Raw genomic sequence first — 24873 nt, forward strand, 5'->3', positions numbered from 1 at the left:
TGCAGATGTAACTAAGGTCATTAATTAGTAGGTTTTAGGGAATCAAAAGGGATGTTCTTGTGGTTTGCCATCCCTTATCTAGACCTTTGGGGCAATCACTCAAAGGGACAGAGATTCTGCCTGTCTCCATTGCTAGCTCTGAAGAGGCACACTGCCTTGGATTTTGTGGCCACAAGGAATTCTGCCACCATAACTATCTGCCAACATAACACACATCTCAAAAAAAAAAAATGGACCACATGTAAAAAAGTTCAACATTAGGGTCGGGGATTTAGCTCAGTGATTCCGCCACCTGCCTTGCAAGTGCAAGGCCCTGAGTTCGATCCCCAGTACTAAAAAGAAAGAAAGAAAGAAAGAAAGAAAGAAAGAAAGAAAGAAAGAAAGCTTGAGGAATGTTATTCAACCATAAAAAGAAAGAAATCCTGTCATTTACAACGACATGAATGGAACTACAGGTTATTATGTTAAGTGAAATAAACTAGACACATAATGGTAAATACCACATGATCTCATTCATGTGTAGACACTAAAACATCGATCTCACAGAAGGATAGAGTGGAATAAGTAGTCACTAGAGACTGGGAAGGCATAAGAGAAGAAAGATGGAAAAAGTTCAATAAGGGGCACCAAAATACAGTTAAATAGGAAAAATGAACTCTGCTTTTCTATAACACACTATGTTAACTGTTAAATCCAAAAATCTATGATATATTTGAAAATTATTAACATTAGAAAAGATGAAAGTGTGTATTATCCTTATTTGATTATTATACATTGTATACATGCACCAAATTACCATAATACACCTCATAAAATGTACAAGTAGTATGTCTCAACAACAACAACAAAGTACGTGATAGGACATAAAAAAGGAAGACAATGAACATAGTGCATATATTATATGCAGTCAGAATAAATTCAATGTGTGCACAAAAAGGAAATTCTGCCAACAATCTGAGGCAGCATGCAATTGGACCTTCTTGCGATGAAAGGGCAACCCAGCCGACACTTTGATTGCAGCCCCGTGAGACCCTGAGCAGAGAAGTCAGGAAAGTCACACCTGCACATCTGACCTACAGAAACTGGGAGATAATACATGAGTGCCATTCTAAGTTACAAAGTTTGCAGTTAACTTGTTTACCAGCAATAGAAAACTAACACAGCACTGCTCAGTCCTAGAGTCAAATATCAAAGTCTTCTGTCCCTATGTGTGTCACTTTACATTTGGACTTTAGTTTTCATCTATATTAAGATTTTGTCACTTAAATGACAATTGTGTCATGTATTGAATGAATATGGTCAGTCTGTCAATAAACTTAATGAATATTTGAACTAACACACTCTAGCTCACTAGAAGGTTCAAATGTTAGTAAGCCAATATCTAATAAGTCCTGCTTAATGCGTGGAATTGTTCTGGCTGCTGGGGTTTCAGAAATAAACAAGCCAAGCAAGATATCTGCTCTCACAGAATTCATATACTAATGGTAGAAAGACAGGTAAGAATCAGCTAAATGCATAAATAAATGCTAACAAACATATAATGAAAGTAACACAGGATGATGTGGTAGAGATGCACTGGGAGACACATCCAATCGGAAGGCCAAGGAACCAGCAGTATCTGACTTGAAATCTGAATGACAGGAAGGATTTGGTTGGGTGAGGGGCAGGGGCAGTGTGGGTCAGAAAGGAGAGCACATGTAAAGCCATCAAGTGGGAAAGACTTCGGTATTTTTGTGCAACAGCAAGAAGGCAAAGGGGCAGGAACAGAGGGAGTAGAGAGCAGAGACAAATGAGATAGGCAGGGGTCAGATCATGGGCCCTGCCAAGAAGTTGCTTCATCTAATTTCCCAGTGGAGGTTTTTGCCCCAGGTAAGAGCACTGTTTGATTTATATTGTTAGGAGATCACCCAGTGCTGTATGGTACATGGATGGTAGGGAACACAGGTGGAAGCACAGAGGTATTAGAGTAGTTCCAGCAAAACCAGATCGTGACTTGGACTGGAGGGAGCAGATGGTCATACAGCTCAACATAATACTTGCTCAGGAATAAAATACAAAGTTCACAAAAATGGAAATACTATCTTTTTCCCTCATTTCAATGTTTTATTTTGCCAGGAAACAAGTGTATGTATGCTCGGGGTCTGGTTCATAAGACTAGAGAAGGGAGTTCTTCCATAAGGCAATAGAAACACCAAAAACCAAGAAACCCCATAGAACCTAGAACACTGAGTGTAAGCTATGAAATATGAGGGTGAAAGAGGACGCTAGAAGAAAGACTGTCAAAATCAACGGTGGCCAGATATAGGGATGGCGGCAGGGTATGGAATGAGAGAGAGAAGATTGAAGATCAATATCAAAAGGAGAGCAGGCAGGCAGGTGACCATTGGAAAATGGAGAATATTTGAAATGGTTCCACAATTTCAGGATATGGGAACTGTAGGTGAGTCAGCTGGATTTCAAAGGCTAGGGTCAAAACAAAGAGTCTCACATATGTGCATGCATATTTGCATATAAATAATTCCACAGAAGTGCATGTTAAAAAATATGTGGATTCATCATTCATCTTGGACTTCATAAATTAAAACAAAAAATATTAAGGGCCAAATGCAAATCAACAAAAGTGAAGCCTGCAAAAAGAATCAGTTTCCCTGGGAAAATCTCTGAGAGTTTCAGCAAACTGAAGAGTATCATTAAATACCAGTTTCTTTGTGTCTGAAGTGTTTGTTTGCCAAGGTACTCCATTAATTAAAGATATTGTTGTAATCTTACACTCAACCAGTGTTTGTACTTCCACCTTTAACACTAATCATGAGCCCCAAATGGAAAGAAACTGATGAATTGGGGCTTAAAACATCTCACTGGTTCATCTGACACATCCAGCAGGGGAAAAAAGAAGGACCGAGACAGTGCTAAACAAATGCACAGTATTGGAGACAACCATCATCTTCCAAGGCCCAGGAGTCCAAATGACAGCTTTGCTCTTTCTAAGGAAAAATCAGAAGACAACACCCAGGGACATTACCTATTGCCTTTTTCAATAACAAGGGCTTCCATGGGTAGTATTTTTACTTTACATCAAACTTTCCACAACCTCAAATAAACTGATACACATTCCTCAACTGGCAGACTTCGAATCTTAAATGCATGATTCATGGGGACTGTTTTCATGGGCCTAAGAAAGGCTTTGTTAAGCTTTGCTGTAAGTGCTATAGAATACCAAGTGAATGCAGGAGTAATTTCAATTTTACTCTAAAACTTTATTAGCCTGTAGTTTCTCTTTGTAAATCTTTATCATGAACTGCATTTGTGTGTGTTCTTTTCTTCTTTCTACCCCCTCCCATCTAAAGCCAATCCAATGCCATATTGATTTTTTCATAGTTACCAAAGAGCATGATCAAAGGTCACAAAGAAAACCACACTAAATAAGCCAACACAAATCCACAAACATCTATTTGTGTATAAGAAGAAACCACTCAATCACTCTCATATTTATTCCTCACTGTAAAAATTTATTGACTATTGAAAAGGAATTAGTGGGTCCCATCCAAGTTTAGAAGCATAAACTACACTATCTAAGGCCAGTTATGTGAACTTCCATTTATATTTGGTTTTAGCTCAGAAGTTCTGTCATTACTGGATAATGATTTTTGACCTGGTGGAAATACTTTATCAATTATCACAGAAATTAGATTGTGGCCACTCTGTTAAATTTAAAAGATGGTACAAAGCACCATTTCTAAAGGTACATTGAAGCAAATATACTTGTGAGATATGTAAAAGCATTTAATTCTCTGTCTCCCCTTTCATGCTGAGTTCCATGAGGACAGTAACTATTTATGGCCCTTATGCCTAACAGAATAGGTGACACATAGTAGGTTCAAAAGTAATGTTGTTAAACTAAGGACTGTGCTTGGAGTCCTTATAATGTAATTGACAAAATCAGATACACACACAAATTACAGCAAGATAAGGTAGTCAATAAAAAAGTATCCTAAGCACACAACAAACAACGCAACAAAGCACATAGGGTGATAGGTTAGTTTAGGATGGAATCATATACAGAGGAAGTTCTGCAGAAAATAGAACTGGGCCAAATTTCTAAAGATGAGTGAAAATGGTCAGAAGAGGCATTATACACGGGCCATATCAGGATAATAAATATTTAAATAAAGAGGTTTATCACAGTAAAAGATATATTGTCATTAATCCCCCTCAAAACACTCCATCTCACTTCAAACACACTTATCCCATCATTCTTGGCAATATGCTCACTATATGATGAATGTTGAACTTTAAATGAAAAACTTACTGCAGTATTAACTTGTTGCTAAGAATGATGGCATAAGTATGTTGGAAGCAAGGTGGAGTATTTTTATGGGGATTGATAGCAATGTACCTTTCACTGGAATGAATTTTTAAATTTAAATATTCACCGTATTTTGTGATCACCCCTTATTGATCAGATATGTATGGCAATTTCTGTCAAATAAAAATATTACAGTGTGTCCTCATCGACTTTATTCACCAGATCTGACACTGTGTGACTTCTGGCTCTTCCCCAAAGTCTAAATGACCATGAAAGGGAAATGTTTTGAACCAATTCAGGACGTGGAGGCAGCCATGACAGCACAACTAAAGACACTCGTGGAAGAGGACCTCCAGAAGTGTTTCAGAAAGTGGCAAGAATGATGAGATAAGTGTGTTAAAATCAAGGAGAATTTAAGGGGGATTCATGGTAATGTGTCTGTTATCATAATTATATTTTAAAATTGTAAACATGTATCATTTTTAATCACACTACACACACACACACACACACATAGTAATAAAGCTACTGGGTAAAGCCATATCTCACTGTGGTTTTGATTTGCATTTCTCCAATGGGATCTACATTTTTACATGCTACCACGTGATTCTAAAGCAGAGTCACACTTGGAGAACATTTACTGTTGGTTCACTATAATTGCTGCTTTTCAGTAAGAAGGATGAGAGGGATGAAGGTGGCCAGTGCATGTTCAGAATGGATACTATTAGAAAATTCAAGACTATTCTTCCTACTTTGTTGCTATTGCACTAAAAATTTTTATTTCCCACACATCATTTTACAGTGGGCACTGACATTTTGTAATTACTTTCTTGTGAAGCCCCCAGCATGATGCAAATGCAAGTTCAGATCTCCCATGAATGACATTTGCCATTGTCCATTCATAAAAGCTATAGGCTCAGGTATGTATGTAAAGAACATCTTGAAGGTCAAGATTCTTGTTCACATGATACTGTTTATGCTTCCGATATTCCCTGACAAAGAGAATATTTCGCTGCTCGCTTCTCTCCTTTTGGTCACCACCATTATTTTTAACTCTTGCCCCCAGCTCACACCCAACTTTAATTCTGCATAATGTGTATGTGCACTTGAGTTTTATCACCAGAGTTGGAGTGTCAATCGAATTCATGATACACTCTTTACAAAATGTAATCACTTGGTCCTTCCACAAAGATTCATGCTCATAACTGATAAAATGGTGGGGAGGGATATTCTGAAAATTAAAGAACAACAGTAAGAATCTTCATTAAAAGCCACATTTAGAAAATATTTTTGAGCACCTATTATGGGTCAATCACTTAGTCATAGATTCAAAGACCAACAAATGTAGTCATCCATGTCATGTGAAAGGAATCATTTTGTTCTTTGGATCTGTCACAAGTGAAGTTAAGGTCACAGCGAGGGCCACAAATAAATTGCAAGACTGATTCACTCATTAGTTCTTTGCATACTAAACCCCTACTATGATCCAGGCACTGAGCTAGATGCTGGAAACAATAAAGAATTAATGTTTCATCATTGAAGAACCACGCTTCACCTAGTAGGGGGACATCTATCTGCCAGTCTGTGTGTTGCCAAGTCAAACTTATTTAGCTTAACTCAAAGAATAGATTATAATTTTGCTTTCTTAATATTGGTCCGATGTACTCGTCTCTTTGTTTTGAGGTCCTCATATAGAACTTCACTATTTGCCTTTAGTGTCAATATCCCTGGGTTCACATACTGCCTCTCAAGAATTGTTTTTCATTCTACAGGACTGAAGCCAATTGTATTAAAAAACAGTTCATGATACATAAAAGTAGTCCACTGTCCCTAAATTAAGACAGTACATATATTTGATTTCAGGGACACAAATATAAAAATCAGTAAAAACTACATCATGAAGTCACCCAGAATGACATGGAAACCAAAGGAAGTTAGTAGGGAGAAAGGTTATGGACAAAGGTTATGTGTCTTGGGGTCCTAGACACAGCCTTTCTATCCCCACCCCCCAAGAAAAGATGGTCCTAAATTTCAAACCAGTAAGAAAAGCTACTAAGAAAGTTTTGACTATTTACCAATGTATATTTTCCCAGATAGGTGATCTTAAATTACACTATTTAGCTTTAAAATGTTGTGGCAGCATAGAAGGAAATATGTGTTTCTTTGTGGAGAAGTATGAGGATGATCCTCTGGGGTCAAAGTCCCCAGGAGTAGAGTAGGGAAAAAGTTCAGGCTGCTGGTAACCATGCTGTGAAGAGAATTTTAGGCCTCAGTGTTGTCAAAAACAACTCCGTAAATCAGTAACTTACCCAATTTTAAAAGGCAAGAAATTATTCTGAAATAGGAAGAGCTCTTTTATTTTTCCTATCTGAAAAGGCAGAGCTTCAACATCAGCCTTCATTAATTCTCTCCCTGGTATCCTGACTCTCCAAAGAAGCCACCTTTGAAGCAGATGAAAATGAAGGTCTAGGATTTATTTTCATTGGTGACATCCTTGGTAATAGAATAAACACAAAGTGTGCCCATCACTGCTATTTCTCTTTAGTCAATACTTGGCACCCTGAGGTTTTGATGAGAAATCAAGAAGCATTATCATTTTGCAGCAGAAATTTAAAAATCAAGAAGCTAAGAAATGTGTTCAAATTTCACATTAATTCACTGCTGAAGCTGGGAAAGCACTTGACTAATGACTCTATGTTCAGCTAAATGTTCTGACATAATCTCACTCGTGACTGAAAGAAATCACATATTTATCAATAGTTTCTGGTAGTGTGTGTGCTTTTAGGCTCAGAGAATCAAGGGTATCTGAATGAAAAGACAGGAGGCACCAGGGCCTATCTATGCATAGTGATTGTGTGATCACAGATGGAGAAGGTAGCATATGATGATTTTAAAGACAAGATGGCTAAGTGGACCTGAGAGCCTATGGATCAGGCCTTTGCCTTTTTGCCTATGCTATCAGTTCTGCATGAAACACCCACATTAGTTGGATTCACTTATTCAAGGCTAAGTCTTCTTCTTCCACAAAGTCTTCTTGAATTTCTGTCTTCAGGGCCACTCTATTCCTCTAAAGTCCTATGTAGATTTGATGTGTGGTTTATACTTTGTATCACTTGACACTTAGCATTGTGTCTCATTAATATTTACATTCTTTCTGTATATATCTCTTTCCCATCTGAAAAGTAAGCCTCTTTTGGTTTTTGCAGCACTGAGGATTGAACTCAAGATTTTGCATATGGCTGGCAAGCACTCTTATCCCTCAAAAATCCCTTTGATTTTTGGGACAGGGTCTTGCTAAGTTACCCAGGGTAGCCTTGAATTCATGATCTTCGTGCCTCAGCCTCCCAAGTAACTGGGATTACAGGTATGCACCAGTATGCCCAGTGAGAATAAGCCTTTTAAATGAAGAGATTCCCTTTATGAAAATGGTTTTCCTTCTCCAATTGAGCACCTCAAGTGACAAGAAACTCATTACTACCTAATGGAGTAAAAAGCAACTATAATTTGTGACCTCACTGCCACCATCACACATATTTCTTTTTCTGTGAAGCAATATCTGGCTTCCAATAATACATACCCTTTGGCCCCTGAGTTCATCCAATCTCAAGAGTAATACAGAGTACATGGGTGCAGGTTCATTTCCATGGGACGTGCTTTTATATGCCTGGGCAGCAGCGTTAACTTCCTGTCTGATGTCCTCACTTCTCCAGGCAAACATGTGCAACTCTCTGATTGTTCCTCACACACCATGATTGCCACACTTTTCACCTGCATTCATGTGACTAAAAGTGGCTTTCTACTGAAGAAACCAAAATTTGTTGTATGTCTCTGTACATGTAATACCTAAAACTAAGCTTAGCATTCCAATTCATTTGTTCACTTGCTCATAAATGTATTCATTCACTAAATATTTATTTAGGAGCACCTCCCTGTCTAGCATCATAATATGCATAGAGGATGTAGCAATGAGGGAGAGAGACATGGTTCCTGGTAAGGGATATAAATATTTAACTGTGCAAATAAGTATTCAATAGCAGTGTTAGTTTTCTGTGATTTATAACAAATTACCATAAATTTAACACACACTTACTATCTCACAGTGCCCATAGGTCAGGAGTCTGAGTTCCATTTCCTGGGCTTTCTGCTCAGGGTCTCTTACAAGATGGCAATCAAGAGGCTCACTGGGGCTGGGATCTCATCTGAAAGTTAAACTGGGGAAAGATCTACTTCCTAGGTTGTTGAGAGAATTCTATTTCTTGCAGCTAGCCATAGAATTTATCCCTGCTTGGTTCTTCAAAGCCAGAAACAGAGACTTGAGTGTCATAGGCCAGAATCAGCAGTTATGTACCCATAATCATGAACAGCCTGTCATCTTTGTCATCTTCTATTGGTAGAACCAAGTCACAGTGCACATCCATATTCCAAACTCACCCAAGTTTTCTCTTAGTAGTGACACAGAAAATTGAAAGCTGTGAAAATTAACAAAGAATCCAAATGAAAATCTTCCAGTGTATTAAATTGCCCACCAAGCAGCCTAGCCTATGGGAACCAATTCTATCCCTTCTTGTGGGAACACTGAGGCATGTCCTAAGTCCATAAATATATTAGAAGGTGCCAAAGGACTAACGGAGTAGAAAGTCCCTGGAGCACCATTAGAAAACTGTACACAAGATCCATTCCACAGGACTCAACACAGGCAGGATAGCATCATTATGCAACTCTTCTGGTACTAATAAGACCTCAAACCCTTGCATATTCTAATGTAGGAGAATAAAATTCTAGTAAACATAAGTTCAGAAGATGCCTCCTTGCTATTGCTATCACTTACTGTGATATGTAATGTGTCTGGGAAGATTGCCCTCTTGAATAGAGTATAGGGCAGTGAGGAAGGGGGACAACCTTCTGGTCGGCTAAAGCAGCTGAATCAACTCCAGTGATGGATGTTGCAACTCTCAACTCTGAGTCTCTTGAGTACCATATTGGCTGATGTTTTGTTAAACAAATTAAAACAAGAATATTGTGTGATTTCCAGTGTGGCACAGCAAGAACTTAGGAGTCTCCGCTAAACACCTGTCTAGATGTTGGAATAGGCTACCAGATATTATAGAATTTTCCACTCTTGATGAGCAATCACCTATCATGGAGAATTTAGGAAGTGGTCTTAAAAGTAGAAGCTAGGTTCAATGACCTCATGAAATTTCCTCCAGTTCTGGGATCATATAAAAATCAGCATAGTTCAAGATGTCTATATATTTAGGAGGAACAATATTTCAACCAGATTTTACTACCATTATGCCAGAACTTTATAAGGGAAAGCCTTTGAGAAGTAGATGAAGAAATGGTCCAATAAGATGAAATGTTTAAAATTAATTAATCCCTTCAATTATTTTAAATGGTCACAACTAACTTGGCATAATCTCAGAATCAGCTTTGGACACAAAGGTGAGAGACTTCAGAGCCAAAGGTAGAAAAGGACAGATATTGGCTTTTGGCCAAATTAGGAAACCAAGGGCAATGATGTTCACTTAATGAGAGGTCACTTAATCCAATTTCCTAGCCAGAGTTAGTGTGAGCATAGAAGAGCCCAGGGAGATCATAAAACATGTTAACACTGGAATAAATAATTGAAAAATTCCTAGGACCCTCTAGGGTCCAACTTCAAGGTTATGTCCAAGGAGAACTAGCATTCTCTGTCTACATTCTGTGCTTCCTCAAACACAGATAAGCAGACAGTGAAAGGCAAGTGAAGCCCAGGTCAGGACTGAAGAGCTCATAAACAAGGTCTGTTACTGGCTGCAGATGAAAGTGGTGCACTACGTTAGGACAAAGGGGCACAGGAAGACTTTCTGAAAGACTCCCTAGGAAAATGAGAATATTTCAGTTTGTAACTCAATACACTCATTCTGATTATGTCCATTCACACCAACATAGACTAGCATATTGAGATAAATTATAAAATGGGGTGGTAGCAAAATATCTGAGTGACTGGCTACAGTCAGAAGAGAATGATCATCATTTCCACCTATTTCTTGCATAAAAAGTCAATGAGGTCGTTTGTCTACAGTATTGAAAGAAAAGCTGATTAGATTCTCTGAGGCAACTTCCCAGTACGGAACAAGCCCACAGGAACCCGGCCACTCAGTCTCCTCAGCACTGACCACTTGAAGGGAGGGGGTGTTTCAGTGGGTACCTATTCCTTTATGGGGGCAATGGTTCTTCAAAAGAGAACTTTCTTTCCTCTGTTGGGCTTCCATGATTTTCCAACACAACTTGTTTCTTCAGTTGCTTCCCCAGAGTAGTAGCAATGCCCTAAGTGGCTCTTAGGACAAAGCAGTAAAATGACCTGCTTAGAGTCACACAGCGTATAAATGTCAAGTCTGGGAATTAAAAGCATCTATGATTCCAGAGTTAATGTTTCTGCCATGAAACACCATCTCCTCAAATGGGTAACGTGCAAACACACACACATACCCGTGTCACATTGGGCTCCCTCAGGACATGAACTCAAGCTCACTGGCTACGTACAGAGAAAAGCAATACTGTGAGGTCATTTTAATGCATTCAAGAATCAAAATGTAGAAATAATGGCATTCACGAATAAAAGTGATACAGGCAAGAGCAAGCCACATGTGAATGTTGCGTGACATCATTACTCAGCCATGGGTGAGCATCAGGAACTTGTTGACAAGGACTTTATTGCTTTGCTCTAGATTTCAATGTACAATAGACAGTGGTTCCCCAGCTGCCATGCAGAAGGAGGGGTCATTCCAGGAACAAAAGTCAGTGGAAAATGTACATGATGAAAAGGGAGAAAGCAATTTGTCACAAATTATGCATCAAGAACCACAATGGGAGGTAGAGCACAGTGTCTTAGAAGCCAGTGTTCTTTCCACTGATTAGACAATGCTGTCATCTATAAAACTTCAAGAAAAATCAGCTCAAGGACAGGAGGACAGAAAAGGCTTTAGGGGGAAGTATAGAGCCTCCTTTAAGAGAGGAAACAGTAGGAGCAGTATTTTCTTGAGTGTGGAAAAGATGAGCACAGGAGAAGGATGAGCAGAAGGGGCTGTGGGCCCCTGGGAAAGGAGGGCTGTGAGGGCCATCTCTGACATGATCCATCTCTCTGGAGTCAAGGGCTGCGAGGGTGAGGGAAGAGACCATCTGCTCCACCCTCAAAACATCTGTTGTAAAATAAGACTGATGGCATGTGTCATGTCAGGAGGATCTTGTGAAAGAAACTGCTGAGCCGTACATGATCTGAGCTAATAGAGAAGTCCCCAAGGTTTGAAGACCTAGATTCTAATCCCACTTCAACTGCCAATTTACTATGGTACACTGGGAAACTGCTTAACCCTATTCTGTCTCAAGTTCTCCATTGGCAATGGGGCGGCAAAATAAACCCTCTTGGGGATACTCCAAAAATCACATTCTCGTATTCTTGATAGGTACAATACATCTACAAAAGCCCTGAGACAGTTCCACCCTTTCCAGTTCAAAGGAGTCCCTCCACTTCAGCCCAAAACAAGAGAAACTTAAATTCTTTATTCTGTGCCAACTTTCAGAGAAAAAACTCAGCAGACCAGTCTCCTACCCAAACAAAGTTTTAAGAAACCAAGAGAAATTCACAAACATGTTTGGAGTACACATTTATCCTTACATTGAGAGAAACAGTATCTATTTTGTTATCGTTATGATTACACCTTGCAAAATACAAAACCAGAATCCATGCTGTAGGTTATAGTTATGTTTGTCTACCAGTTCTTCCAGCTATAAATTCCCCTGGAAAGAGTACGAACAGAAGATTTCTTTCCCCTGGATTCTTCATGCTAATAAATTGTGTTATGCTTAGATTGGATGTATTTTTAATGGTCTCATAGTAAAACTCTAATAAATTGACTAAACACTTATTTGGTATTACTAGTTTCAGGTAGCCAATCATAGAGTAGCTGGAAGTCTTATGAAAGAGAAACTGCTCATTATTATCATTTCTAGAACAAAAGGAAGTAATTAAAGTAAAATTAATTTGCTTCAAATCTTTCCTCTGTTTAGCCACACATATCCTACTTGTCCATATGAAGCAAATTCATCTAAAGCAGAGGATCTTTTTTTTTAATCAATAGATACTCCTCCTGGCTCAGAATGTGGGAAAAGGAAGAGAATTTATTGAGGAAGATCAAGGACTTTTGTTTGTTTTGTTTATAACCAGAAAACCAAGATCAAGTTTACATGTTACAATGTTAAAATCCTAGCCTGAAGTTCATTCCTTTGCATTAGCTGCTGTTCTCTGAAAGCAACAAATTTTAAAATGAAAATACCCCTGAGATGAATGACACATTAAACCAAGATCATTTTCATATGAATTACTTTATTGGATGACTTTGTCAACCAAATTTATCCTGGGGGAGCATGATTTTTGTGCACTGTGTTTACAAGGGAGCCTGGACCAAAAGAGAAAGGATGTATTTAGAAAGGGGGATATGAGAAAGCTCCAGATGTCGCTTTATTTCCATGTCATTTGTTGGGATCAGCCTTCAGAAGCTCAGTAAGTTGGCAACACCCTTAGAAGTTAGGATGGAAGAAGTTGAGATGCCAGGGAGTCTTACTTCCAATCTATTGCCATTTTCTTGCAGGGTTATTCACAATAGTCAAGACATAGAATCAGGTTAAGTGTCTTCAGGGGACAAATAGATGAAGAAAATGCAATTCACACACGCACTCACATGTACACACACAGAGGAATATTGTTCAGTTTTTAGAAAGAAGGAAATCCTGTCATTTGTGACAACATGGATGGACCTGGAGAACATTGTGTTAAGTAAAATAACCCAGGCACAGAAAGACAAAAACAGCATGATCTCACTCACATGGAATCTCAAAAAGCTGCACTCATGAAAGGAGAGAGTAGAAGGGTGGTTATCAGGGGCTGGAGCTCATGGTGGAGAACAGGGAGATATTGGTAAAAGGATACAACCTTTAAGTTATACAGGATTAATGAGCTCTGGAGCCCTACTCTACAGCATGGTCATTGTATACTTTCCAACTGCTAATAGAATAGATCTTAAATGTTCTCACTGCAAGCAAAAAAGATAACTATGAGAAGTGATGAATATAATCGGCTGGATCATGGTAATTATTTCACAACGTACGCATATATCAAAACATCATATTGTACATTATAAATATCTACAATTGTATCAATTATGCCTCAATAGAGTTTGGAGGAAAGATGCATATATTATAGTAAGAAAATAATGGTTTTTGAAAGCAGAACTATCCAGTAGAACAACAATGTGAGTCACGGAATTTAAAACTACATACCAGCCACATTTTCAAAAAGTTAAAAGAGATGAGGAAAATTAACTTTAATATTGTGTTAATTCAATAAATCCAAAAATAATACCATTGCAACATGTAATCTAGATAAAAATTAAGGAGGTAATTTACATTCCTTTTTCAAGTCCCTGAAACCTCACACGTAATTTGTATTTATAGATCACACAATTTGGACACTAAATGTTCATCGGAAATAGCTGATCCATTTTTCAGTCTCATAACATTTACAATTAACATGTAGATTCATGTACCTGAGTTGTTCCAAACATACTAAAATTTTTCCAGTAACCAAGTACCTGTTTTAAAATATAAATTAATCAAAATTAAGTTTAATCCAAAATTCACTTCCTCAGTTGCACGGTCCATTTCACATACTGAAAAGCCACCTATGACTGCTGTACTGATGATGTCTAAGGTATGAGAAATGGAAAGCCAAAGCCTTGGGGTAGCAGGAGTCTAAGATTCACAGTGAGAATTCCTCAGTTCATTTGGCTCTTTTCAAGAGCATGGACCATATTCATATGCCTGGCCAGCTGTTTCATTCATAATGTTCACTACTCAAAATGCAGCCCTACCATAGGATAACGTGGATCCTTATAACACTAGCCCTACTGCTTGGAATAAGAACTTAAACAAGAGCTCCTTGAGAATAGGGCACAGCATACATTCAACCCACAGTGCTTTGGCCAGTGCCTGGCACAAAACAAGTATTTCATGAAATCTTATTAAATGAATGATTGACTGCTCTTGTAAGAGTTGACCAATAGAGTCCTTTTCATGGCCATTATGATGTGCATATGACAATGGTCACCTTGGCCATAACTTATGTATATAGTCAATAGACTGTGAGCTCATGACCATTGTGAGTGACAGACACTCATAGCAAGTCCACGACCTATGCCTCGACTTCAAAAACACGTGCCTCTTAACTAATGCTGGAAAGGTAGACATTTAGTCAGACTGTTAAATTTAAATACTCTCATCAGGAATGAGGTGCTATATTTATATATCTTTAAGCAAATAAGCAGACTTTGAGCAAGACAGACACTAAACTCCTCAAAGAAGAAGAAGAAGAAGAAGAAGAAGAAGAAGAAGAAGAAGAAGAAGAAGAAGAAGAAGAAGAAGAAGAAGAAGAAGAGGAGGAGGAAGAGGAGGAGGAGGAGGAGGAGGACGAGGACGAGGAAGAGGAGGAAGAAGAAGAAGAAGAAGAGGCACCCTGAAGATGGACAAGGGAAGGATACAGAAAGAAGTTGTCAAAGCATGAAGGGTCAAACAAGGCCTGTTTTCCACTTGGCCTTCAGCCAGCACTGATGGTACCTAACACTTCATGTGCGTGCTGTATAATACTGCAGGCTTCCAGTGTAAATGGGAGGACATTTAGAGTGAAAAGGGAGTTATAGCTATTAGGATGCCTACACCATTTTTTCAAAATGAAAATAATAAGTGTTGGTGAAAATGTTGGAAAGTTGGGATGGGTCCACCTACCTTGCTGCTGTGAAATTTGTACACAGATGCTCATAGCACCACTGCTCGCAGTAGCCAAAATTCAAAAAGAACCCAAAAGTCTATGGATGCTGAAAGGATAAACAAAAGGTGATTTATCTAAACAATGAAACAGTATTCACCCATAAAAAGGAATGAAGTGTTAAGTACTTTTACATGCTACGTGGATGAACCTCAGAAGCTTTACACTGAATGAAAGCAGCCAGGCATAAAGACCACAAATTATATAATTTCATTCATAGAAAATATTCACAATAGGCAGATCCACAGAGGCAGAAAGCAGATTAGTGGTTTTCAGGGATCGAGTGGAGGACAAAATAGATGGCAACCACTCTGTATATGGGGCTTCCTTTGGCATTATACCAATATTCAGGAACAGAAAGTGGTGACTGTTGAACAATATTATGAACACATTTTTTGCTACTGAATCATACATTTTAACATTACTAAGAGTTATACTATGTTTCATGTATTTATCACAATTTCTAAAAACTCAATAGCCAGAATCAGGGAGAACATTTTTGTACAAAATGAGGTGAAGTTTTAATGAAGAAGAGGTTGAACCAATTTTTTCCTTTCTTCCTTTTTAGAGTTTCTTCTCTTTCATCTTTTTTTACTAAATGATATAAGGCTAATCCGTATCCCTGCAATTCCTTTGTTTGCATTACAGCTCATAGATGTCATGATTAGAAACTTTCTTTTTTTTCATTTTATTTAATGCAACCAACCCTACCAGTAGAAATCACATTATTTTCAACAAACTTGGATTCTAACAGTGCCTGTCTACCATGAGTCTAGCATTTTAGGTGCATTTTTCTCTATTAACTTAGGAGTTAGAGATTTGAAAATCAGAAACAGCAACACAAGTACTTAGGGTTAATTTTTCAAAGGAGAAAAATAGGGGCTGGGGATTTATCTCAGTGGTTTTGCCACCTGTTGTGCAAGCGCAAGGACCCGACTTCGATCCCCCATACCAGCAAAAAAAAAAGGAGAAAAATAATGTAGAGGTACTGAAAGTTAAACACTAACAAAATGAATCTAATTTGAAAGTCCTTATTTTCATCTGGATGGATGTAGTCATTCATTATTAAGGTGAATATTTACTGAGAACCTACTGTGTGTGCCGGCCTGTGATGGTAGTGAGATGAATTTTCCTGAAGTTGATTTTGGGTGGACATTAAGAGTCATGTAATCACTGAAACAAAGGTAAATACCAGTGTTCAGATGTGAAAGACAAAACAGAAGAGTGTGTTTAAACCACTGGGTAATCGATGGAGAGAAAGACAAGACCCAGTTTCTATGTGCCTTTCTTGTTACATAATATACTGAAGTTCCACTGTTATGCCATCTTGGTAGGACCATGAAACTATTTGGTAATAGTGAGCCCTTGATTCACCAAAGTGTTTCTAGTGCTGCCAGTGATTGACTACCACTGGACTTGGTAAAAGGTGAGTTATGCCAAATTCCATGTTATGTACAATATAGAGAGGGCTGCATGAAGTTTGGAGACACACATATCATGCTGTGGTTCCTAGTCTCCTACATTTCTATTATTGTGTAATACAAGATCTTTCAGACAAGAAACAACAATTGAAATGACTCAAGTTTCATCTACTGCTCCTGACACCCAAGAGTTTAAACTACATGTTAAGAGGCTAAAACACAGGAAGGATTTTTTTTTTTGGTACTGGGGATCGAACTCGGGACCTTGTGCTTGTCGATGCAGTTGGCAGAACAACTGCACTAAATTCCCAGCCCTCACAAGAAAGATTTTTTAAGGCCCCACACACGTGTATCACTAGAACCTGAAATTAAGAAATACTGAGAAAAACAGTAATCACAAATTCTTGGGGGAATGAGGCTGGGCTGTCAAAAGAGCACAAATTACATAAAAGAAACAAGTGAACCACACCCTAAATCTTAGAGTTTCTGCTTCGTGATGGAAATTACTGATAAGTTTCTCTGTTCGTGCTTTTCATCAGTTAAAAGCACAATTATGTAAATGAGATAAGTCAAATATAAAGCAAAAAATGATAAGCAAATGTTGAGCCACTGAACAAGAGGAAAGGTGTACAAGGGAAAGGGCTGGTAAGGCTTAGGGCTCTATAACTTGAAGAAAGCCTTGTACTACTTTCTGGATTTCACACAAGCCCAGAGGCAGAGCCTTATATTTGCAGTTTAGTTTATTAGTTAACCTCTGCTACACTCCTTTACTTCAAAGATGCTCATGGATATGTAAAATTGTCACCCTCAAATAACAGGTAAAATCTGCAAATATAAAATTATTATGAAAATCCTACCTCACTGTGGTGGGACTAGCATATATAAAGGGTGTTCACATCCATCACCTCATTGGCTCTTTAACACAAGTACTTTGAAACTTTCTCATTACACATTCTTCCAAGATATTCTAGGCAAAGCTCTTCTGTGTTTCATGGGTGTTGTCACTGTCTACATTAACTTTTGACAGTGGCTTTAAAATCCAAGCCTTACATAAAAGGCAAAAATTAAAAACAACAACACTCCCCAATTAAAGTCATGCCGGAGCCCACACAGGTCTTTGCGGATGACGCTAAAAATGCACTTGGTGTTTCATAGCAACAATGGGTATGAAGGCTGAGGGTACAAATACAGACAGAGTCCACTGGGAGAAATTCAAATGATAGTACCTGTGTTCCGGGGAGCTGATCTTCGTGCCAGCACTTGGCTTCTTTGCACGTTTTAAAATTGAAAATCTCACCTCCATGTGCAGTGCACCTGGTTAGCTAGCTAACCTCTGACTGACAGTAACTCAGCCTCACGGCACCTGTATAAACAAAAACCTCAGTGTGAGTGCTTCCAGAATGGGGCTCATCCAACATGCGAGTGTTGCTGCGGACGTGTTGTTCTTCATTCAGGCAAACAAGCAACGAGGACTCAGAGGAAAGAGCTCTTTTCGCAAAGGAGAAGAAGGGGAGCGTTTTTTATCTGCTGTGATGGAGGAGGGGGTAAAGTAAGAGGGCCTTTTTCAACAAATGTATTATTTATAAGGAACCCTGAGTCGTAAAACAAAATTGAAGAGGGAAGCACATTTATCAGCGGGTTGGAGAGGAGGATTGATTCAAACATTAAAGCTCTCATGTTACCTCTGTTTTCATCTGAGATATTTGTATTTTAATACCTCTGCATTCCAGCTTTTCCTTGTACTGGATGTGAAGCAAAGTTTCTACCCTGTGCTCATGATTATGCTGTCAGCTAAATGATCAATCATGCTATTGCCAATTGCGCATTGAGACTTCACGGCAGGGTGAAATCAGAGAACAAAATGGCTGTGGGGGAAGAATTTGTTTAAATACAGCTAGTTTGGAGAACTGGCAAAATGGTAAGAAAAATGATGGAAAACATATGAAGTGTAAATGCATCTATCTTTAAGTCAGATCCATTTCAAAGCGTTCCACAGCATAATAGTCACTGTGTGATGCATCTGAGTGTTTAGACTAGTAAAATACTGTAATCAGGTTGCAACTAAATGCCAATATTTCAGTCCATCGACTGTGGGCACTGATTTGTATTTACTGCATGTCTCTAAACTAACTGAACACACTGAAGGCTATCTATCAAATGAAGTTTGATTTTATATTTACAATCAGAATAAAGGTTCTAAGAAAACCCAAAAGCCACCAATCTCAAGTAAGAGAAATACAAAGGATCAGAAGGAAGCTTGGGAATATTTTTGAGCAAATGATGTTGGAACCTATTCTGCTTGTGTGGAGTCCTATGTACAACACAAGAGCCAGAGAGAGAAGGACCTGTGTGCCATGAATATTCCAACAGTGGTTCAGAAGCAAGGTATTCAAGGAGAAGGCAGGCGAGCCTGGGTTCTGATTCAACATTGAACCTCTTCAATTTAATTTCAGCAAGTAAGCAACAGCTAATTCTTTTAATATTGCTATTATACTTAAATGCAAGTTTTGAATGACTAGTCTCTAAAGATTGAGCCGATGGAAATGATCTACTATTACAAGGGCAGATCACACTTGCCTTAAATCAATCATTTTAACTCTGCCTTTGTAACACATTCATGATACAAACAATCCTTTCTTTATGCAAGGCCTACTATTAATTCTAATCTTCTAGTGCTCTCTACTGGTGATAAATGATGTGAAACCTCATTAGATATCAAAAGGCCTAATTAACTTCACATCCTAGGCTTACACATGTCAAAATCATCTTACCACCTCGCAGTGTGCTATGCAGGGCTGTTTGAAGCCTTGACTCAGCACTTCTGTGATGGGGACCCTGAATCTTGATGTGTTAACTTCACTGGATTAAGAAATGCCTAGCAGATCAGTAAGGTATCTTCCTGGGTATTTCTGGGTTGGTCATAAAGGCATGGCTTTGGGTACTATATATGGCTCCTTCCCTCCCTGTTGCTCTCTGGCGTTGGTCCCCTGATCTCCTTGCTCCACCCTACCTTACCCCCACAGTGTTCCTGCTTTGGAGCCAGCTGACCATGGACTGAATTCTCCAAAACCATGAGTGTAGTTAAACCTCTCTTCTAAGTTGTATCAGGAATTGTGTCCCAGTGACCAGAAAGCTATAGAGCTATGAATCAGGAGCACCCATATATACAGGTCCCCAGCTCCAGAACAGGAACACTCGGGTAGGTTGGCTGCAAAGTTAAATTCAAAATGCTGAATGAGGAATGAAGAATTAGATTGGAAGCCTGTCTTTGCTCACAATAGCCTTGTGACTCTGAGTAAGTCATTTTACCTCTTACCTTTTTGAGCTTTGATTTTTTCATCAGTAAAATAAGAACAATTCTCACCCTGCCTACTGTTATTGTAATGAATGAGAAATATATGTAAGAAAATACTTCATAAAGATTATAGTATCATTCATTACTCTAAAAGAAACACTATTTTCTTTAGATCAGTGGCCTTTGACCTTTCTTATTTAACTAGAGGGATGGACTTTTTAAAATGCAATCTCACATGAATTAATTCATAGAACATATTAGTAAAGTTTTACTGTATAATTTCAAATGTATTACTATTTACTTATCAAGTCAGTTAATGAAAAAGACAAAATTACATAGATATGCATGGAATTTGAAATCTGAGGTCATGGTCATCAATGACATCGACAATTGCCCCCCCCATATGTAATTTATTTCTGGGCTTCTTTTGTTTGCCACATATCAGAAAACTTATATTCATAAAGATAAATATCAGTAACTAATATTTTAAAGTTGTTTCAAAATCCTAGCATTTTCTCTAAAATGATACAGAAGCTTGTGTAGTAAGGAATAGTAACTATTAATAATAATAGCTATTGCTCATACATATTCCTTATGTAACAGATATTTCTCTAAGGACTTCATGTACATTATTTCACTTAATTCTCAAAGAAGCCAATGAGGTAATTGCAGCTAAAGACATCATTTTTAACAGATAAAGAAAGTGAGACAGAAAGGGATTAAGAAATTTGCTCAAGGCAGCACAGCTAAATCTGGGACCAGAGTCTGCTCTTAATCACTTTGGTATATTGTCTTCTACGGGGAAAAAGTACCTTTGGAAATTGAATCACCAACATTTAACAACCGATAGAAATCCTTAACTAGAACATGCTAAATTTGGACCTAAACAAAGAATGGGATTGTCTATCAATTTAAATCTTCACTGTTTGACAAAATTACTTTCCTAATATATCTTGCTCTGACAATATCATTTTTAAAGCATGTGCGTTACCTCAGTGCCTACCTGCCAAATAATCTCTGGAAATTTCAAAATAGCCAAATTTATTTTCCTTTCCATAATGACTCCAAATTTAGGTTTTCAATTCATTGCTAAAGATATAACCATAATCCTAGTAACACTAGGTGTGTACATTGCCAGATTAAATTCCTTCTGCTTATTAAAATTCATACAAAACTATGCCAAACTTGCCCCAACAGGAAAATGGAATTTCATCACTGTGGGATGCATGCTATATCCCTTGGCTCCTGGCCCCTGGAGAAGAGATAATGCCTTAGAATCAACCAATATTGCATTACTAAGTTCTACATATATGTATGAGAGTAGTGACCTCAAGTGTACAAACCTATTTGCAGAACATATATCATCTTGAAATGTTAGTTCCCTGAATCTTGATTTTAAGATCTTGATTTTAAGATCTCTTAAACAAAATAAAAAGCATATATATATATATATATATATATGTAATTTTCCTGTAAGGCCAGCACAAAAAATAGTCTGCAGACTGGTGAGCTGTGGGTAGGCTCTGAGTTACTCCATCTTTCGTGCTTGAATGCCCATCACATGACTAAGGAGACCCCATGGACTCAGATACAACAGTTTGCAAAGTAGGGCTACCACTTCTAGGTGTTTAGAAAATCTATTTAAGTACCACCGCAATATTTTGGCAATTATTGCTAATAAGAAAAAATGAAAATATACCTAATATTTTATTACTAATTAGAGATGCAAAGTATTTTGCTGGTAGCATTAGGAAGTACTATTTATACTTTGCCATACTCATAAAATTATATTTGGTTTATTTACAGGTAGGAAAACCTGGAAAAATAGAGAAAAAATGTATTTTCTCATAAAAATTCATTGTAATTAAGCCCTTCTTTCTTTATTTTTCTACTCCATTCCCCATGGTCTGTAGATTTCTGAAAAGTATCAGTTTAAAAATATCTTAAGTTGTAAATTTTGATTTGCTAAAAACCAATATGTTTTCTACCTGTTCTATTTGGTTAATTGTAAACACAGGACAGATTTAATTACATACCTAATTTTTATACATTTGTGCCATTTATTGCTCAAGAACACTATAATGAAGTTTGTGACATATAAAAAAGGAGAAATTTGATATCATGTGATATTCCTAATTACCAAATTAGAACCAGAACTGTAATTAGTACTTATTAGTGACTAGTTGTTTTTAAAAAAAAAATAGGGATATAAGACACAGTAAAATTATTACTTAAAACTTTCATTCATTTTGACATTTCTAAGTCTTTTATACCCAAAATTCCTCTTTTTGTAGAAGTATAAATTTTTGGAAGTTGATGGTTTTAAATTTTTTTTTGTAATTTTTTTATTAGTCCATGTTTGCAGTACATACTGATTCCATTCCTTGTGGGGAGTAGGTACCTGTGCATAACACATCTTAATTCTTTATCACCTTCCTCTCATATCCTCCCTATTTCTTCCAACTCTTGATCCCCTTACCATTTGCCAAAGCTCTATTTCCCTTGTTTCCTTAAATTATTTTTCCACCCCTTTTTCCCTCCCCCTTCTCTCTATTTCTTGTTCCCATTCTCACTTGAAAAAGATCTTCCTACTTCCTATTCTCTATCTTTTATTTTACCCTTTATTTATATTTTGGGTTTCTCACATAAGAGAAACCATGAGATATTTAAGCTTGTGTATCTGACTAATTTCACTTGATATTATGGTCTCAAGGGACATCCATTTATCTATGAACACCTCAAGTTTTTCTTTATGCCATAGTGCTCTATTATGTATAAATACCACCTTTTTTATTCATTCATCTGTTCATGGATGTTGATTGTTATCAAACAGAAAATTTAAGATGAATAACATCCTGAGACTTCTTTGACTTGCTTACATGTGGAGTCAGAAGGGAAAACAAAGCTACAATAAGTCCAACCAGAGTTAACAGAGCCTGATCTAACCAGAGGCTATTTGTTGGAGCAATAGACAGTTCAAAATCCTAAGTTTAAAAGGATTTTTCAATACAGACCTTGGGGCAAGGAGGAGCCATTACCTAAGTTTAAAAACCCAGCTAAGTAGGCACATGTTCATGATAAACCTAGCTCCATAGAGGAATTTTAAACCAAAACATGAACTCAGTCAGAGATTGGATCAGTATGGTAGATGCAGGAAGGCTGGAATTTGGTGAGTGCAGGGGTGAATGTGAAACACCACTAAGAACACTCACTGTGAGTTCAAGTCAACAGATAGGAGGCCAATTCCAGAATGAAGCAAACACAGGGATCTTCTGGCCCTGTTCAGATTGGAGCGGCTCAGAAACTGGACTGGTCTTAGCCTTGAAATTCCCAGAGATAACTGCAGAAATATTTCCCTTCAAAAGGTGATGTCAAGAGGACATCGGGAGGCATACACATCCACAGAAAGAAACCATACATATGTGCACACACTGATGCACATGTAATTTGGACTCTTCCCAAATCATTTTATATGCTCATTACTGCTATTCAGATATTTTCAATGGCTCACAGGCACTGAGGACATCTTTGTGCAGGTACCTACATGCCCACTCTCATTCCCCTCTGTCTCAGCCACTCTGTTGGCATTGTGATATTTACTCCCTCATCCTTCTGATGGTCCTTAAGAATCCTACATTTGGCCTTGCTCTCTTCTTTTGAAACCAGAGAATGACCCTATTAAGAATGGGTGACCTAAACCCACTGGACCAATATAGGGAAAAAGCATGTACATATTTCCTTTGCTGTCTTTGGCTCTTGGATTGGTAGCTTGCCCTTGTTTGGAAGAGCTTTAACTTCTGCCAACAGCTTTGGCACAACACTGGTTGACAAATGTGAAGCAGGCATTTAGCAGGATTTTCTTTTCCCCCTTCAGTTCTCAGCCATACATTATGCTTGGCCTACACCTGAGCTCCAAAGCCACACCTCAAAAAGTACTCTCTTTAAAATCCAAACTTACATTCAGAAATTTTGTGGCACAATGAGGAGACTAAACTCATACATGGTGACTTCCAGCTTCAGCCATGCCAGACATTTGGCATCAAAATATGCACCAGCTGTGAGAGCTTGGATCTTGATAAATCAGAGGATGCTGGAAAGCTGACGAGGTACTGCTGTGAAAATGATTTCCACCCTTTAATGTCTGCTCTACCCCCTTATTTTCATATTTTACTCCTCATGGATGTGGACAACATATAAAGAAATAAACACAAAAATCCCTCAAACCCATACATAGGTTAACACTGCTTTTGTAAGATCTTTGATATAAGCTCATTAACTTCACCACTGGGGTGGCCATCCTTTATCATGTGCTACCCTATAGTATTTTGTCTCAAATGGTTCTAGCCAAAAGAACAATGAATCATTTTAACCTACGTACTGTAAAAAGAAGAGTAAGACGTGAAGGGGTTTACAAGGAGTTTCTTCAGGATCTGTTCTTCTCCAGAAGTGGGTGAATCCTCCATGGATTTCAACAGGAAACTCACCTGCTAAGGGGGCAATGGGTAATGTGGCCCAAAATGAAAATTACAAGCTCCAGTTCCAAGTCCAGGGCCACTTTGCCCTCATTAGTGCTTATGAGAAAATAAAATACTTCTTTTAATTTTGCTTTTATTGTACTTTTGTGAAAGGAAAGATTTAGGTTTGCTGGAGATAAGTACTTTTTCTCATTATTTATTTATATGCATATTACATTTCATTAACTCAAGTTGCCAAATTCTAACCTGCCGATGAGGGTGAATCTTTGTGCTTTCCATCTGTTCATTTGAGTCAAGAAGACGCTCAGGCCTTAGCCTGTGTTTCTGCAGTCAAAAGCCAGTAGGGGCTGCCAAGATCAAGTCTTCCTTACCTGTGGTACTCACTTGGCTTCACACAACAGGAAAACCAAACAAGGTTAATTCTTCAGCTATGAGCGACCCATGATCAGTACAAGGTCTTCTCCTCTGCTCAAATTGCTCTTCTTATAGATCACAACCAAGCCTTTTTATCTAAACAG

This window comes from Heterocephalus glaber, unplaced genomic scaffold, assembly GCF_053883595.1.
Source record: "Heterocephalus glaber isolate CG9 unplaced genomic scaffold, H.glaber_assembly_v1.0 deba00001762, whole genome shotgun sequence".
In the NCBI taxonomy this organism is placed as follows: Eukaryota; Metazoa; Chordata; class Mammalia; order Rodentia; family Bathyergidae; genus Heterocephalus; species Heterocephalus glaber.